Below are 19,706 nucleotides of genomic sequence, written 5' to 3'. Positions count from 1 at the left end.
GGGGAGCGTAAGGTTTGAGAGAGAGGATGCTTCTGTTCGCTACTGCAGCCTTAAAACACCAACCTGTCTAGTAGTGTGCAAGTGTTTTCCTAAACTTGTTTTCACATATTACCGGATTAGCTGGCTTTGAGTCAGTGAGTGCTGAATGTTAAATATTCAATTATACTTGGATCAGTAGTGTAAGTATGACATACAGAAGGGAAAAGTTTTGACATTGAACTGCTTGTTGATGGTTTTAGCCTAAGCTGTACTGTCCATAAATAATGTGAATTGATTAACATTAGTTCAATATGTAACGTATGTATTACACTTCATAGTAAACTAACTTTCTGGCGTGACATGTCTATAATATGGCATGTATTAGTCAAAATTTTAAAAGATAGAAGTGGAATGCAACCTGCAGGGCAGTGCCTTGATAAGTTCACAAATCCTTGTGTTTTGAAATTCTGGAGTAAGTAATTTTATAGTGGTTCCATCTTATCCTAGAGCTAGATTTGTTTTCAGTGCAAGTTTCTTGTACAGCTATACTGTCATGTTGTTTGTTTTTTTTTTTTCCCCCCTCTCTTTTTTTCCTCCTTTTTAAAAAATATATATTTTGTTTTTAGGTACCATCTTAGATTTGGGATCTGGTTTAACCTACAGATACTGGCAAAACATGCTATCCAGAACATGGCAAAATTATGAATATTTTAAGTTTCCAGTTGATTAAGGGATTAACTATTTTCAATATAATTTACTGGGGTTTGTTTGTTTGTTTGTTTGTTTTGGGTTTTTTTTGTCCTCTCTTGGGTGAGGAACAGGTAGGGGAAATTTCCTTTCAGGGCCATCCTAGTGCACCAACTTAACACTAGCATTCCCTTTTAGCATTCTTTTCTGTCATTACATGGAAGATTACCCATGTGTTAGATTGTCTTCTCTTAGTTTTATTATGTATCAGGGTAATTAAAATGGTTTTAGGTCTTGTTGGAAATTCTGTTTGTTAGGTGCTTCACAGATCTGGGGAGAGGGAGTAGGAAGGGCTGTGGCAGCTTACCTGGTTTAAATTTCAGAAGAGTGCAAAGCCTTTTGACTTGTTTGGCAGACCACCTGCTGCCATATTAACAGAAGAACTGGGCCACAACTTTACTTTTTGCATGCTTAGGGATGGTGGGAGAAAACAATCTTTCTCGCTGGTGTTGATTCTGCACCAAATGAAAACTCCCAACTGCAAAAGCTAAGGTTGAACTGGTATAAAAAGAAGAAAGAATGTGTTTTGGGTGTATTTCAGATATCTTTTCCTTCAAATGTCAGTTTTATTGGATAGGATCTTTGATTTTTCTGTGAGAATACATGAAGCTGTTTGCCTTACATTTTATAGGAAATTCTAGTCGATCCCTTGATTAAAATTAGCACTTGTTGGGAAAAGCAGGAACAATTTTCAGAGCAGACACATGTGCTCTTTTCCATGTGACACTGAACTCTGTGCTATTGTTTTAAAAGAGAAGATAGAGCACTGATGCTCAATTACTGTCACGGGGGGGTATAAGCTGACGGGATGTCTGGTTTTTTCCATCTTTTGAAGAGTTGTGTATATGTGTATACCTTTTTAAAAAAAATCATAAGCAGTGCTTCCTAAAAAGCTGGTTACAATGCTAGGATGCAATTTCAATTCTCTACCACACTTTTCTTGTATTTCACATATGCCTATATTTTTGTGTCATTGTCTGAACTGGTTATTAGTTTCCAGTGTAAATTACTTTGAAAATGAGAGTCTGGATTTATTCTGTCGTTACTGAGAGACAGCATCTGTTCATTTTGGTAGGAATATAATTTAAAGATAAAACACAGGGTTTAATTGTTTTATTTATCTAATAATTTTTATGAATTGTTGGACTTCTGTATTCATTCCAGAAACTTCATGAAAAACATGCATTCATAACAGTTTGACATATGTTTGATTATTCAATACACATTTTTCCATTAAATAATTCACTGCTCTATGCTTGACCATGTGTAACCAGTTTTTGCATTACAGAAGAAATGTAAAGGATAGTAGTTGACCGGCAATCTGCGTTATTTTTTACAGTAGGTTCTCCACAAGGCTAGTCTTCCTTTTCTGCAAAACAACGTGAGCAAAGTTCTACACCACACATGATAAAGGAATGTAGCAGTCTTAATGAAAACAGTTCCCAGGCTTCCAGCCAATTACTTAATTTGTTGGCTTGGTTCATGAGGATCTTGTATTCCTGTTCAGTGACATCACCAGGAAACTGAAGTCTAAGATTTTTCATGTGTGGCCTCACTGCATTAAGAAGGATGTATCTTTGTGGAGGGCATTGTTGGTGGTACTATGAACCTGTTTAATTTTGTAGAACCGAAATCAGTACTTTGCCTTCTGTCTTGTAAAAAGATCTAGTATAGCATAGATACAGAGTACATTTCCCATTTTACTTGGTATTGCAAAGTGATTATAATTGAGATACGTCTTGAAATAATTGTCGTTTTGGAGGAGGGAGCTTTTAAGCCTCAGTGCATTAATCAGGGGACCCTTTTTCATGTTTGTAATTTCTTTTATTTTTCTTTGGAGTATAACACGTTGTATATGTTTAGTACCCGTTAATTTTAAATTAATTAAATACTTAATACTGGAATTGTCATTCTTAAAATATTAAATAACATAACTGAATAAATTTTGCTACAGAGCACAGCATTTAAGGAAAGATATTTGTAACAAGAAACTATTATTCCTTGGAATATTACTTTGATTTAATGCCCAAGAAGTGGTTTCTTAGAGAGATAGATGCAAGTGTATTATCCTGCAAAGCCTTTCAACCATATTCAGTTTATTTAACTTTAGAAATATTTTTGTCCTTTAGGTGGTTGTTTCAGCAGTGGTATACTTCCATTAAAGGATGCTTGCTCAGTTTGAAAATAAACTCCTAACTCTTAACTATTCTTGAGACATTTCCCTTCAGAGATCTCATCAAGTTATCTATTGCTTAGATTTAAAAGCATTTAAAAGCCAAATTGACCATCCAGTAGTAATGAAAAAAATAAAGAACTGTGGGAGAAATCCAGTGGAATCTTTTCACTACCAGTAAGGGGTTTGAAATTATTATTCCAAATATTTGCCTTGCTTTACTCCTTTATAATTTATTTTCATTTATTTTACTTTCATACTTTACTTTCAATACTCCTATTATATTTGCTTTCTTATACTATCTAAGGAATTCATTTTTGTTCAGTACTTACGACCTGTAGCTACATAACTGGATTCACTGTTTCTAACCTTTAAATTTGCCAGGCATAGTTAGTACATCCTCCATTTCTTTAATAATTTCTTGTTCCTGAACTTAATTTCATTTGTCTGTCTTAATGGGCACCCAGTTCTCAGTCTGTGATCCAGAGGGCTGTCACGTCTTTAAAAAGATGTTATTCACAAGAGAAGTATTTTACAAGTTCTAATCCTAAGAAAATTATCCACTTATTTGTTTTCCTCTTTGGATGCTGCAGAGTCAGGTAGGATAAGCCTAACAGACTCATCTACAGCTGAACTCAAACGATTCAGTAATTCAGGTATTATAAGGTCCACCACATTTATGAGTAATCTATAAAATAAGGCTACATGTACCTCTCGTGGGGAACAGGTGGCAGACAATACACAGAAAAATTGGAATACTATAAGGAATTTCTTTTGCCCCCTCTGATTTCAAAACTGCAAAAAAACCTTCCTGTCCATATAGGACAGCACTAATTAATTCCTCTTGGTATATGTCATCTGCCACTTGCCCTTAGTTTTGGTTAATTCTTCCTGTTCTTGCTGAGTAGCTTGATGCCATTTTCATTTCACATTTGGCAGCTGCAAGGATATGATTTACTGATTTTAAACCACTTTCATATCTGGTGAATCATCTCTTTTAGAGCATTAATATTATGTATCTAGAGCAGAGAGTTTATTTTCTTTTCCAAGATCACGTTTGGGGAAACTTTAATTAGACTGAATTACAGAGAATGTAGGCAGGTTTGAAAGATGAAAATAGTTAGAGTGATGATATCTTATTTAAGGGGAATAGCTTGAGTAAATAAATGATACCTCATTTGTTGCTTTTGCTGAGCAGTTCTGCATTGAGACTCTCCTTGTGACACTGGTAGCAAAAGGCCGATCGCGTTTCTCTAATGATTCATCAGCAGGTGACGTTGCCCCGTGGGTTTTCTTGACTTCTTCTAGTCAGTCTCACCCGCCCCCGCCGCATATCAGGAAAGTAGATAAAAATCCAGAGGCCTTAAGTGTGAGCTGAGCAGATTGCAGGCGGCCGTTGTTGAGAGGCTCGATGGCTTTTGTGGAGTTTAGGGTTTGAATACGGAGTCCCTCACTCCGGTGAGCACCCCGCCCGTGGTCGCGGCCCGTACTCCCAAGGCACTGCCGTCCCGCAGGGGTGGTTCCCGCCTCCCCTACTGTCCGGGTGCCTCAGTCCCGCGCACACAGGCCTGCACGGCAGTGGTTGTGTTTCGGTTTAAGCCGTGGCGGCAGGGCCGCGCTGTCGGAGCGGGAGTCCGCCTGGCTCTGTTCGCGCTGCTCGCGCTGCTGTGGTGGGGGCGGAGCACCGAGCTGCGCCGCGGCCTGTTCCCCATCGCCGCTCGCGCAGAGGGCGCGAGGTGACAAACTGAAACTGAATCGGAAGAGGAGCTGCGCTCTCGTGCCCCTGTGCACGGCGCTCCGCCCCCGGCCGCTGACAAGGGGAAGCGGCTTCAGTCGCAGTGTGCAGGGGCCCCACGTGTCCGTGTCTCCGCGCCGCCGCGAGGGCGTGGGTTGGCCTGCCTCGCCTCCCATTCGGCCCGTGGCCGTGACGTGAGAAGGCCGGCCCCCCCCCACCAGGCTGCAAACAAAGGACGCCGCGCTGCCCGCGGGGCGGGGCCGATCGAAGAGTGACGTCACGCCCCTGAGGGGTGCGCGTGGGGTGGGGTGCGCGTGGGGCTGCAGCGCCCGCAGGAGCGGAGCATGGCGCGTGGCCGCGGTCCCGGGCCGCGGGGGACTCGTCCTCTGATGGCCAGAGGACGCTGGGCCGGTGCTGCCTAAGCGATCGCGCGGGAAGGTGCAGTAGGCCAGGCCCGGGCGGCAGCAGCGGGCGCCCCGACCGACACGACAGGAGGCGGTGCGGCAGCCTTGACGGTGACGGCGGAAGCGCAGCCCCAGGTACCGGGGAGCGGGAGAGTCGGGAAGTAGCGGTCGAGGAGGGCGGTGTGCCCTATGGGGGCGGGGCCTCAGCATCACCGCCCGGTGCCCCTCACTCCTTCAGCTGAGGAGGGGAAGGAGAATCACTGGCAGTAGAGTACTGGGCCCGGTTCTGTTGCTCCATCGTGCGTAAGCACAGAAAGGAAATGAGTCCGCGCGGCCCGGGCGCGCTGCTGGGGAGCCCAAGCGGTCCCGTGAGCCAGGGCAGAAGCTGCGCTCCCAGGGCGTGCGGCCTGCACCTGGAGCAGGGCTCGGCGGGGTCATCTCGAGGGACATAAGCATTTGTTTGTCTTAAAATTGCTTTATCTGCCTTGGAAAAAGGTAGAACTGGAACTGTGTGCTGTTCTCAAGAAGACGAGCAGGTTCAATGTGCTGCGTGCAAGGAGGCAGCAAGTATTTCTGAAGCAGTTAACACCTGATTATCTTCCCAGTTTTATAGTAAACTGAAGTTCCTCGGTGGCTTTCATTTTCTCAAGGTAGTTGAGAAAAAACAACTGTGTAAACAAACACTGATGCTGGCAAGTTCTAGGGCATTCTGTTAGCACTTTTCAGTATGTATGACTTAATTTCTGTATAACGTGAAGTAGATTTCTTTATACTTAGACCAGAAATATGCTACTTCTTCTTCAATAAGTGTATTTTAAAATTTAAGATGCATTGAGATCTTTTCCAGGTACATCAGTTTTAAGTTGTAACTGTTTATAGAAAGGAATTTCGTTATTACTTACACAGAAGTTCACTGAACAGTAAGTCAGGAGAATGTTTATGAATATATAGCATTTGCCTTTTGAAACAGGTTTTGGGGAATATCATTTGGAGCAAGTGCATATGTTCTGTTAAGTTTTTCAGGTGTATAGTAAAGCAACTGGAATGGTAAGATGGACATGATTGCTAGTAGTCTGCCTTATCCAGGTGTTGATCATGACTTGATTAGGTGTTGCTGCTGACATGCTGCTTCTTAAATGCTATTCACTGAGGTATCTACTTTGGGTTTCAGTTGCCAAATTTATAGAATTTATCCATATCCTGGCCATTTTGCTGTGTGCTGGCTCGACAGACTCCTTAACTGCTTTGCAGCACTGCAAAAATTAAAAATAGAAACCTATTTTCCCTCCAAGGAGGTATTGCAGCTGTGGTATTAGACACTCACTGTTCTAAGAAAGAGGAAAAAACTACTTATGGATGCAGTAAAAGAAAAAAGGATGCAGTTGCTAGAGCATCAAGTGAGAGCAAATAGCTACCATGGCAGATTTAATAGGTGGTGGAAGTTTGATAATGTTGATCTTCCTTAATCACCTTATCTCTAGGGGAAAAAACCCTATGTGTACATAGGATAACAATGTGAAGGTTTCCAGGGAATTGTTACCAGGAGATGGTACATGTTAAGAGTGGGAATTGCAAGAAGTGGTATATGAACAAAAGGAGCTTATTATAATTTAGTTATCTCAAGATTCTCTTGTGTGAAACTTATTTTGTCATCTTCCTGTCTTATAAAGCATATTAAGCATTATTTGATTTGCATCTGGTTCACTTTGATTTTTTTAAAAAACTATAATAAATACTAAATTGAAGGTGCAGTTTTATTAGTCCTTGCTTTGCACCTGCAGTGGTGTGAGAGACACAGTATATAATTGTCTTTTCTTTGTCTGAAATATATGCTTTTGGCTCAGAAGCTGTTGTCAGTAGCATCGGTGCTGTGGTGATTTGCATAGTTTATGTGTCAGTTTATCTAAATACATTTTTCAGTAAAGTTTATTGACACTATAATATGAGATATATTATTTACAATCATATTGCTGATGAAGCCAAGTTATTTTTTCAACTCTTTCCTGAGAAAGTCTTTAAGAATAAAATGGTTTCAATGCAAGCTCCTTATTAGAGTATGAAAAATGATGCAGTCAGGAAGACAAGTTCCTTCTTCAGGGCTACTGTTAACTTGAAACATAAATTGTAGTTTTGTTGCATTTCGAAGCTGTTATATATGTTTGTCCATGGAAACTACATGGGTTAAATTGCTAATGAATCTAATGAGAATTTGTACAGAGTGAGTCTTAGACTTCTAAAGGTTTTCTCACTTAATCCATGTATGTAGCCATACACCCCGAGCCCCACTCTCCCCAGAGGGATTTGAAAGGTAGGAATGAGGGTACAGGTAGGACGTGAAACTTCTATTTTCCTGGTTTTTTTATGGCTTTTACTCTTAAGCTTCACTTGGGAGTGGGTAGGGTCCTGTTTTACTAAGCTCTTGAAGGATCAAGGAAAACTTCCTTTGCTTTTTGGTGCCCTCTACTGTTTCCTGTTTGTCAGAACATCGAAAGCAAGGGTGTTGTGTTTTGTTTTTTTTTTTTTTGTCAGCTCTTTCTTTTCCCTTCTGATTGTTTTTAAAGAAAGAAAGAAAAAAGGAGGCCGTTTTGTACTGTATGTATTTTGCTGATGGCTGTCCAGTCATTTTGTCTGTATTGCAGTGGAACTATTCCTCACAGGGCAGAAAAGTATAAATCTGCCTCACCTCGTGTCTTGTAGGCATTCCATCTTTAAAAAGATTGGTGCATTTACACTTCCCTTCTCAGAAAAATACAGATTTTCTCTCTTTAATGTCCATGGTTCCTGGTTCTCAGTGAACATATTTCAGACTTGCTGCCCTAGAACTTTCTACTTTCTGATTCACTTTCAATAACAATGCTTTTTGTGTTTCCCACTTCGACCTCAGATACTATAAAAAGTGAGTTCCTGTGAGTGCCATGATATATGCTTTATTTTGCTTGCCCTTTCACCTCGTCAGACTTGCAGTTTTGTTCCTGTCCCCAAGATCTGTGAACACCTTTGTCCTAGGCAAACTCAGCAATTGCATGAACCTAAACCCTACCGTTTTTCCAGAACCTCTTGTCTTAGACTTGTGGTCTGTCTTTGTCAGCTCTGTTTGTTTCTGACTGAACTGGCCAAGTTTCTCTTTTGCATTGCAGTAAGAGGAAATAATTCAGCAAGGTTGAGAACGTTCATGGTACAACTTATGGTGCTGCTGAGCAGATGTTTTGTCTGACAGTCTTAATGAAAGCTTTAGGAGATGGCCTTCTCTCCAGACAAAAATTGAGAACTTTTCTTCCTTATTCAGGTTATTTCTCTAGATGATCTGTGTTGGGATTCTTCTTTTAAAAAGCTGTAATGTGCTGAATGTTTTTATAAGCTGCATTTTCAAAATCTGATTCTTAGAAATCGGTTTCCTGCAAAGACACTTAAAACTATTTTGTTGGTGGTACTGGGGGAGGTCATTTTTGGTTTGTGTCCTCTGTAAGTCTGTTGGGAAAACATGGACACTGATTATAAAACAAGAGGGGAAATGAAAAGATTGAAGGCACAAAAGAGTAGAAACAGATATTCATTTTAAATAAGGTCATGGGAGGAACTTAGGAGGATTAGTAGCAAAGTTCCAAGCGAGTGAGTATGAAGTTGAGAAAAGTGTTCAGATGTGAACACAAAGAGTCTGACAAGACCAGTTAGCATTTGGCAATTTTATATGTGAGTGTAGGTTAGAGACCATATGTTAAGCTTTCTTCCTTTTTGTTGTCAGTTTCCTTATTGTATCAGAGAACAGTCAGAGAATTCTTCCTCAAATTCAAATACAGAGACCTAGTACAGTGTTCATATTCTCCAGCTCTGCTTTCAATATGTGAATGTTTACTTGTATCTGTAGTGGAAGTATGACTTAACAGTTCATGGCTGTGACGATGACTTTGTTCAGCATAGGGCAGATCTCACTGAATTTTTTTGTGTGCTTTAAATTCTCATTTTTCTCCCTAGTAAAAAAGTAGGATGAGGTTCGAGAAGTCAGGAAACCATGCTTATTTGAGTAGGGGAGTGTGGGTTTTTCCTTCATATATCATCTAATGCATAGTGTGTAGTGTGGGGTTTTTTTATATAAAAATTAGTCTGACTTTGTGTGATAATAATCCTATTTTCTAAAGTAAATTATAAGATCTACGCAAGTATAAGCTATTTCTTGAAGCTGAGGACCTGCAGTATTTTCTCATGTTCCTCTTTTAGGTTAATTTAGCAGAAAATATAATTTCTTTCTTGGTTTTGCTGTCTCACGTAATTTGGCACTTGGATTAAGAGGACTGAGTTCTCTACCCATTACATCCCCTTATGAGGATTATATATGTGTCTACATGACCTCTGTTAGATGACAGCCTCCCAATATGTGTATTTTGTAGGGACAGAAGAACCAGCCGCTGTCGCAGCAGTTAATATGTTCACAGGGCCTGTGGCGAGTCTGACGCGTGCAAAAATGAAGTTCTACAAGCTACTGAGGGCAAAAGGTGTGTTCAAATCTCAAGTAATGGAGAAGAACATTTGTTTCTAAAACTTTGTTAAACAATTCTATTGACTTATAAAATTGACTTATAAAAAATAAAATGGCCCATGTGTGTTTAAAGCAAGTACTCTGTAATATGTAGTGCATAGTCTAAATATGTTGAGCTTTAAAAAGAATCACAGAATCACTTAGGTTGGAAAAGACCCTTAAGATCACAGAGTCCAACCACTAACCTACCACTGCCAAATCCACCATTAAACCACATCCCTAAGCGCCACGTCTACACATCTTTTAAATTCTTCAGAGATGGTGACTCAACCTGGGCAGCCTGTTCCAGCGCTTGATAACCCTTCTGGTGAATAATTTTTTCCTAATATCTAATCTAAACCTCCTCTGGTGCAATTTGGGGCCATTTCCTCTTGTCCCATCACTTGTTACTTGGGAAAAGAGACCAAAACCATCCATTCTGCAGCCTCCTTTCAGGTAGTTGTAGAGGCTGATATGGTCTCCCCTGAGCCTTCTTTTCTCTAGGCTAAACAACCACAGATCCCTCAAACAATTATCGTAAGACTTGTTCTCTACACGCTTCATCAGCTTCATTGGTCTTCTGTGAACTCACTATAGAACTTCAATGTCTTTCTTGTAGTGAGGGGCCCAAAACTGAACAAGTATTTGAGGTGTGACCTCCCCAGTGACAAGTGCAGTGGCACTATCTCTTCCCTAGTTCTGCTGGCTACACTATTTCTGATACAAGCCAGGATTCTGGTGGCCTTTTTGGCCGCCTAGGCACACTGCTGGCTCATATTCAGCTGGCTGTTGACCAACACTCCATGGTCCTTTTCTCATGGACTTCTTTCCAGCCACTCTTCCCTGAGCCTGTAGCACTGCCTGGGGTTGTGACCCAAGTGCAGGACCCAGCCCTTGGCCTTATTGCATCTCATGTAATTGACCTCAGCCCAGCAATCCAGTCTGTCTAGATCCTTCTGTAGACCCTTCCTACCCTCCAGCAGATCAACACTTCTGCCCATCTTGGTGTTGTCTGTAAAGTGACTGAGTGTACTAAAGAGAACTGGCCCCAGTACTGAGCCCTGGGGAACACCTCTTATGAGTGTCCACCAAATGGATCTATGTCTATTTACCACAACTGCTTGGGCTTGGCTACCCAGCAGCGAAGCATATGGCCATCCAGGCTCTGAGCTGCTGCTTTCTCCAGGAGAATGTTGTGGGAAACAGTGTCAAAGGCTTTACTAAACTCCAGGTAAACAACTGCTTAAACAGAATCCTAGATTTGTACTATTGTTAAGAGTGGTTCTGCAGTGTATAAACATGTAGGTTTTTGCAGTATAAATAAATCCCTTTTAATGCGAAATTGGTTAACAAGATGGTAACCATGACATTATGCTCAGTGGACATACCATTGTGTTCAGCCATTTGTTGGTGATACAGAGAGTTTATTTGTCCTAAACTGTATGAATGATAAAGCTAAGCCTTTGTATTTGTTTCAGCTGTGAAAATGTTCTTTGATGTGGGAGATGGCCTGGAAGAAGGAAAGAACAAATTAGGTGTCAGAAACGAGAGAAGCAGAGAACTGAACTGCAGGGTGAGAGGAGCCCTGTTACTTGGGTTTTGGAGACTGCTGTGACAGTTACATACAACTGTTGCAGCTGTATTATGTGCCCTTTGGAATGTGTTTTCTCCTTCCTTCCGTGGGATGTCCCCAGAGAAGAAGGAAATTGAAGCAGGTAGAACTTAGAGTGCCTTATTCTTAGAGTTACCCTGTTTCCCCAAAAATAAGACCTACCATGAAAATAAGCCCTAGCATGACTTTTCAGGATTTTTGAGGATGCTCAAAATATAAACACTGCTCCAAAAAGAAGCTCTAGTTACAGTTCATTAAAAAGTCAATTTAAGTAGTTTCCAGGCAGCTGTACATGTAAAAAAGTAAAATTAATTAGCAATAGAATGCAGCAGGACAGATAGACCCTTCACCAAGAAAAGCAGATACCCCCAAAAGAATCACACTCAAAAGACCCCATGAGACACAAATCAATAAGGGCTGACAAGTGCTGGGCTCTCACACACAGATGGGGTCACTCCTGTCACAGGCGGTTTTCAGGCTGTGTGGTCCCTTGGTGTTCCAGATCAAGAGTATTTGTTAAAACTTCTAATTTCCAGCAAGGTGGAGAGACTGGAAGCATGTAGTGAGTTAACTGTGGTACATTCCTGAAGAAATTAGATCATCAGTTTCTGAGAACACATAATAGCTGCATTATACACAGAAATTTTTAGCAGTATGGTATGCTAAGCAGAGACATACATCTTCTGCTAACACAGCTCAGTGTTGTGATAACAAGGCCAGTGAAGGCAGCGAAATGTGAATATACTGTACCACAATAGTTGTTGGGGTATTATGCCAGTAGTCATTCTCCTAGGAGCAAATTTCTAGTGCTGACTTGCCTTTGTGCCCATTGCAGTAAGGACATCAGTTACAGTAGTCTAACATTAATATCAGTGTAAATGTAATCTCTTTGGGAGCTGAAGTTTGGGGAGGATTGACTTAAATAATTGGTGATAATTGCTGGTTAAAATGTATTCTTGTGCAAAAAATTAGTTCATTCCTCTGTTCACTAGTTCAGGTGCTTAGGGAGCAGTATGCCTCAGTTCAATGTTTGGATATTCTTTGATGCTTTATCAACAAATATAGTCAGCATAACATTAATTTACCTGAATAAGAAGTCGCCATGCTCAACTGCTAGTTTGTCCGTGTATGTATATTGTGTTTTGCGTTATGTGTGTGCATGCTTGTGTATACACATATATATATATATATGTATATATATATAGTTTACTATGGGGAAAAATTATAAGTTGAATGTGATTTGGTTTAGAATTGTCTTAATTACCCTGTCTCTCTTGATGTACCTGTACATTAGTTTTACATGCCTAAATGAAAAATCATTACTGAATACGTACTGTATGCTCAAACTGTATGTAGAGAAGACTTAAGTATCAAGACAGCTTTAAGCCAGACTTCTCTCCAGGCTCTTTGTCCCATCAGCTGAAAGAACAGAATTATTTTTCAAATTGAAATCTTGATCTTTTTCAAATGTGGTTATATCTGTTTCAGTATATTTTGTGACATTTCAAATAATTTCTTTATAGTAATTAACATGTTTTAGTGGTACGCATGCAAAGTTTAATATGTTTCAGCCTAGTATATAGGGAAATTAGGCCTCTTTTGGTAGCTGCAAATTTGTGATTTTACTTAAAAACTCATCTTCTGTTTTATTTATGTACCAAAATAGGAATTCAGGACTCTATGTATGCTAAGAAGTTGTTGTTAATACTGTCTCCTAAAATGGCACTTTCTGTATTCTGTTAGGTGGTACTAATGTCATGGACACATTAACTCAGGTCTTGGTAGGCAACTTGGAGATGAACTGGTAGGAAATGGTAAACTGAAAAATATTTAAAAAATCTTATTGGTTATTAGAACTATTTGTTGCAAAATTTTTAACTTTCTGGTTTTAAGAAAGCAAGCTTGCAAATACTTAGTGACATGCTAAATGTATGTAACAGGTTTTGCTTACTATCATGGTACATGTTAACTGCAGGAAATGTGCAGAAACAGCACAAACTATTTTCCATTTCTGGTCACCTACACCGTTGACAAAGTTGAGTTCAAAACTGAGACCATAAATAGATATTTTATAGTAAAATCTGTACAAGTTTCTTCTTTAATAGAGAGCAAGGTATAGCTGAGGTTTTTTTTCCCCCTGGTGAAGTGTGGCTGGTGTTTTGGATTATGAGAGGCATAGGTCTCTATGTGGAAAAAGCACCATGATGTAATATGAAAATACATACTACCTTTTTCAGTGAGTTTAGCAGCATTGAAATTGCTTTGATTTGTTGAAAAAATATAGCAAAATCTTTTTATATTCAAAGGATTCTTATTTGCATGCAGCAACTAGTGCAAGAAATAGCAAATACTAATAAAATTCAGTTTGAAGAACTTGAAGATGGCTGTGTCTGTTTCTTTGATTCTTAAACCTACTTCAGTATTAGAAAAGGAGTTGCTTCAGATGTGATATATGGCTTCCACTGTCCTTCTTCTGTGAACAATAGAACATGAAAATAAGAAACTAAACAGAGTTTGCTTTTTTATTCTTCTTGTTGAGAGTGGTGCTGTGTGCCAGATAGGATGCTAAGATTTTTACATTTTTTTAATGTTCTTGTGCATTTTAAATTCACATGCAGTGAAGACAGATTCCAGCATTTTGTATGAGAAATTGACACCTAAGAATCAAAATCTTAAGACTGTTTAAAATATTTGTTGTATGAATTTTCAACACTTTAGGCTTAGCAGTCTCTTAGTGTTGCTTCGTGAGTCTCCTAAACACCCAGATAAATGCGAATTGCGTTTCAGAGAAGGAAGTAATACAGAGAAAACCCTAGAAATGGCTGTCAGCCTGACGTTGAATAAACAACAAATTAAATATTCAGATTATTATTATGTTCTGATAATAAATAAAATTAAGAGATGCATTTGGTGGCATATATTCTATGCTTTGGTATGCATTTACTATTGCATGCCTCAGATCTTTTGCAGAAGCACTTCACATGGAGGATTCATTGTCAGTTTTGGTTGCTGAGGAGCAATATTGGCCATTTTGCTTGCTGTCAGTAAATAATGATTCATCCTGTTACCATGAGAGAATTATGGGTGGCCCAGAATGATTACTGGGAAGTGTTCTTGGTGCAGTTGTTAGATAGAGAAACGGCCTAATTGATACATACCATCATAGCTTTGAAACACCAAAGAGTTAGATGGCCTTTGCATCCTCTTTAAACCATGTTTGGTAGTGTTGCTCCTATTTTACCAGTTGTGTTCTGTTACTAAATAGTGTGTAAATTTTCACTATCAGAATGGCTTTTTAACTCACAAAAAATATTAAGAAATCTGATATATTTTAACCTGCTACAGCAAATTTTATGGCAACCTGATGTTATTGTAGATGGGTTTCCATTTTAAGATGGAGTTACTGGTTTTTTCTTACCACATTGTAATATTTCAAAAGCAAGTTAGAGGAAATATTGTAGGTTTCCTTTCAGAGTGGAGTCTCTGTCTAGGAGTTGAAATACAGGATAGGGAGAGGGCACATAGAGGGGTTTTCTTCTGAACTACTTGTTTTTTCTGCTCCTTTTAAATACTGGAACGTCCTGTTTGGTTGAGGACATGTGCACAGGGATACTTTGTGTCTCAAGGGTAGAGGTTGGAGCTCTTCCTCAATTGAGTTGTGCTTTATTTCTTTCGCAGTATAACCCTTCTAAAAGCCTAGTGTTTAGCACAGAGTGAAAATCAGTTGCTGCTTTCCTTTGTGCTGTTTTAGAATCACAGAATGGCTCAGTTTTGCAGACTTCCATTTGACCTCTCTGCTCAAGTAGGGCCACCTAGAGCCAGGTGCCCAGGACTATGTCCAGACAGCTTTTGAAGATCTCCAAGGAGGGAGACTCCACAACCTCTCAGGGCAACCTGTGCCAGTGCTCAGTTTGGTCACCCTCACAGAGTAAAGCATTTCCTCATGTTCAAATGGAGCCTCCTGTGTTTGAGTCTGTGCCCGTTGCCTCGTGTCCTGGCACTGGGCACCACTGAGAAAAGTCTGGTTCTCTCTTCTTTTCAGCCTCCCCTTCAGGTATTTTTACACATTGATGAGATCCCTTCTGAGCTGTCTCTTCTCCAGGCTGAACAATCCCAGCTCTCTCAGCCTTTCCTTATAGGAGAGATGCTCTAGTTGCATAATCAGTTTTGGGGCCCTTTGTTGTACTATCTCCAGTATGTCCATGTCTCACTTGTTCTGGGAAGCCCGGAACTGGACACAGTGCTCCAGGTGCTACCTCTTAGGACTTTTGGGCCTACTTCAAGAATTGGATCATTTTGGCCTTCCTTTCAGCCACCTGATTTGTTTGAGCCAGCTTTCACATGTGTGAAGAACTGCATTTCTTTGCCAATTTTTCATTAGACCAAACTCAGATTACCTTAGTGCTCCTTAATCAGGAACTTGTCTTGTATGTGCCCGGGAGCTGTGTTTCAAAGTTGGCTCTTGCTCACAACTCTGAAATCAAAGTTTGGCTAGAAAAAAAATGTCTTAGAATGTTAATGGCAGTGATGTTTTACAGTAAAATCTGAACGATACTTTGAAAAGATCTGGTGCATTGTTTAAAGCAGTTGTCTCGAATGTTTACCTTCTAGGGTTTGGATTTGGTGCCTGGAAGATGCATGGTGTAGAAGACAATATTAGAATTTTTATCTTCTCACTGTACCTCCACTTCACCACTCTGATGTAGCAGATTGTGCTCATTACCAACAGCCCTACAGTTTTCCAGTTCTTACCAGAGGAGTCATGGTGTCTGTTCCAGACATTCTCTTATTCACAGCAACGGGTAAAATGGCGATTGATGCTGAATGATGATGGTGAATGATGCTGGGTTGAAGCAGACTTAACGTTGCTTAACACTGCAGAAGCTGAGCAAGCAGTATTTTTTGCTCTAGCTGAATGACACATAGTTGGCAAGATGAAAAAGATGATTGTATTAACCAGTGTGGCTAAGCCAGTAAAACTATTGGGACAAACCCAATTATACTGGCTAAAGATTCTGACTCCTGGTGTTTATTCTGTCAGCTAAAGTTCCTCTAAAGCTCAAGATCCTTTAAATAGCTTTTTGCCAGTAAAAGCTGTGTGTCCTTGCAGTATGATTCTGCTGGCAAATCTTTATACATAGAGAAGTCCTTAGTTATGCAGCCCTGTGTCCAACTGGATAACCTTTGTTTATTTTGTCTTGGAAAAAACACATCTGTCAGGCTTGGAAGCAATCTGTGTTTCCATAAAATCTGTAACTTTTTTGCCACTTGTGACACAGGACTCTTAATTTATTTCGCATACCTGCTCCCTTTTAGTAGCTCCTTCCTAGATTTACTTAGGTCTGGAATTTTGAGAGAGTATTTAGAAGACATGTCAAGCTTTATGTATAAACCCCAGGAGCCTTTCATCTGTCAGCTTAAAAGCTAATATGATCACACTTTTTTCCTGATGTTTTGTTTTTTTCCCACTGTTAACACAAAACATAGGGGTAGATCCCTCTGGAGCAAGGCATAACCTTCAGCAAGTGAAAGCTTTGGCTTTTCTGAAAGCCTGGCCTTACCACAGGGAGAGCGCTGGGACACCAGTGATAATCAAAAGGGGGCCCAGTGCAGTGGAGCCCTGCTTGGGATTGAAGCTCAAGGGAAAGCACTGCAGGGGTGCAGGTGTTTGGGGGGAAGTGAACTGTTCCAGGTTACCATAACATCAAGATAAGTATGCTTAGGACTGTACATACTCAAATGTGGGAGGTGAACTATCCTGGTTTACCCTAACAAAGCCTTCTCATACCTTATGCCCACCTTTTTCATTTTTTTCTTAAACATTCTTATTTAGTGCAAGAGGTGAGGGGCTGTTGTTTTTTTTTTCCTTGTCCTCCTTAGTTTTTACTGTTTTCGGAGGTAATCTTTATCTTCCTCTTCCTGAACTGTTGTATCTGACAGTATCCTTATAATTCTTGTTTGTGTCATTAGTGGAAGAGCTGTGTGATTTGTGTAAGGGTACGTAGAAGGAGAGAGCATCTGCTTATGTGAGTGTATCTGGTCAAGGACCTTTTCCATGCCAAAAGAGGATAAAAAGAAATTGATTAAAGTATGTGGAATGTGTGAATGTTTATTTCTGTGTGATTATTTGATTTGAGACCTTGTCAAATGGGATTATAAGGAAAAGAGGGAAGCCAGAAACAAAGTATATAGAACAAACCTGCCAGACAAACATAATGGAGGCAAAGACAATGAACAGACCTGGTCAGTCACACTATCTGATGGGCTATCAAGAAACCACATGCAAACAAGGACTTTGTGACTGATGAGGATGCAAATCCGAGGTTCCAGGATACTGGAGGGGTTCAGTGGGACTGTGCCAGAGGAGGAGGCAATGTGCAGGGGAAGGGAGTTGGAGAGAGATAAAATGTGGCCAGACACAAAAGGGGCCAGTCATGTAAACTGTGGCCAGTCTTTACATTTGTCTGGCTGTGCCTGATCACTGCAATCTGTCCTGTTTTATTAGTTCTTTTCTTAACTGTGTCTCTGTGTAATATTACTTTCTGTCCAGCATATGTGAGTGCTGCAGAGACTAAGTGAGACCAACTTGAGTGGAGACGAGGCCTGCAACTGGAGTCTCACTGGAGGTACAGAATTAAGTTAAGGCAGTAGCAGTGGGAGATCCCCCAGCCAAAGACACCTGCAGAATATAGCAGGCCAGTGTGTTTATTTTCCTATTTCAGTGTTTCGTTTTCTGGCAGCTTCACTAAACATGGTGTTTCCTTTTTCTGTTTGACTTTTCCTTTTGCACTCCCAAGACCCTGGCATATCTTATTTACCTGAATTTTTATTACCTGTGTTTCTCTTTGAGTAGACATCAGTCATCATGATGTAAGCCCTTCTCCCATCCTGAAACCTCCAGCTTGGGCAAAAAATCATCGTTCTCTCTGACTCATTCTGTCACAACAGTAAAACAGATTAAATAAGCAACTCTGAATAGCTTAACAAATGCAGCAGTTTCTTCACAATTTGTTCTTTGTCAAGGTTCTCTGAATGCTAACAAAACATGTATTTTCACAGAAGCTTGGCTCTCAAGGCACTTCTCAGATATCTGTTCCAGTTCTTTGGGGTTGAACTCCTGAGGACAGGCAGCCTTCTGGACACTCTTTGCCTAGACATCTGTTCTCATGAACCTTCAGGTGCATACCTGTCTTTTGACCCATTTTTTCTCTATAAAATAGAGATGCAGTTGGTTAAGGAGTTCAAAGGAGACTAAGCAACAAGCAGATGCATGCATCGTCAGCCTGTTTCCCTAGGGATTCCATGCTAATAGTTATACATCTAACAAACATAGAATTAAAAGTGGACACCCCCTGTTTACTTTATGCTTCTGATTCTCTCTGACCTTTTTCTGTTCCTTAATCATTACTAGTGACTGAGATAAGGTATAGTAGGAAAAAATTGCAATTTGAGTGACATTTAGTAAAAATGGCCACAAGTCAAAAGAGAAGAAAAATACCCTTTTATCATTTTTTAATCTGGACAAAACTTTGGTGTCGAAAAAGGGCATGCTTGCACTGGAGGACAAGCTATATGTCAACAGTAACCTACCAAGAAGCAACTGATAGTGTTTGGAAAATTATAAGCCCCTGTAAGCATAAGAACCAAAAGAGGTCCATAGGCTAGTCTACAAGTAAACCTGAAATAAGACCTTTAACAATCTGTGGATTACCAGCCTCTGAGAGAGACGATTTAGGAATACAAAGCCATTGCAGACAAGTTCAGTTTTCTGTGCACCAGCCATCTCAACTAAATGCAAATTTGGGGTAATTTTGATTAGTTGAAATAATGCTGCGATTTGGCTCACACCAAGAGTGTTCTGTCAAGGGAAGTCTGTGTGATGCTTGGATTCAAGGGTGGAGCAGTGTGGTAGTTCATGTGTTGCTTTTAGCTTTTCTGTGCTCCGTTGATGAGGTCTGGAGCAGAACTTGTATTTTTTTATATTGTTGGTTATTGTGCTTATTAACAGCATGAAATGTTATTATCTTGAAAGAAGAGTGGGTGAAGGGGAGGAGCATTTATTGCATTTGTTGCTGGGTTCAGAGACATCCATGGGAACTTTTGCAAAGAAATGACATGGATACACAACAAAGGGGACAGGTAGTTGCTTGGGTTCAGAACTTACTGGGAGAATATTACTTGGAGGTGAATGGCCTTCATATTATATCATTAACACTGAAAACTTTACACACTATGTAGTCTCTGCAGAATTTTACTGAAGTACACGGCCAGAGATTGCTGATTAGGTTTTTTAGAGGTTATGTGAAAGCAGTTTTCCATTACCTTTGTTATATTAGTAAGTAAAAGGATGAAGCACCTCTGTGCTGAGCTAGGAGAATTAAAACAGACTGCACTGCAGAACGAATATCTGATCAGCTACATAAGTACAGACCTGATAGGAAAGAGATGCAATGCAGATTAGAAAGTCTGTATGGTGTCTGCTTACTGACAAGTACAGATTCCATTGTTATGAAGACTCTGCTTAAATATTTTTTCATGCATCT

General features: G+C 40.1%; 1 protein-coding gene and 1 long non-coding RNA gene across 4 annotated transcripts in view; both read left to right on the top strand.

The window, feature by feature from the left end:
• The window catches only part of RNF38 (ring finger protein 38), a 122,154-nt gene that overhangs the window by 63,759 nt on the left and 38,689 nt on the right, over positions 1–19,706 (top strand). The gene's annotated exons all lie outside the window — the stretch shown is intronic.
• LOC308052281 lies at positions 5,034–11,969 on the top strand. Its single transcript, XR_013923556.1, has 3 exons — positions 5,034–5,173; positions 9,424–9,528; positions 11,030–11,969. It is a non-coding gene; the product is annotated as an uncharacterized lncRNA (long non-coding RNA).

Source organism: Nesoenas mayeri, assembly GCF_963082525.1.
Source record: "Nesoenas mayeri genome assembly, chromosome: Z".
Classification (NCBI taxonomy): domain Eukaryota; kingdom Metazoa; phylum Chordata; class Aves; order Columbiformes; family Columbidae; genus Nesoenas; species Nesoenas mayeri.
The sequence above is the reverse complement of the archived record's forward strand: the minus strand, read 5'-3'. Positions and strand labels throughout refer to the sequence as shown.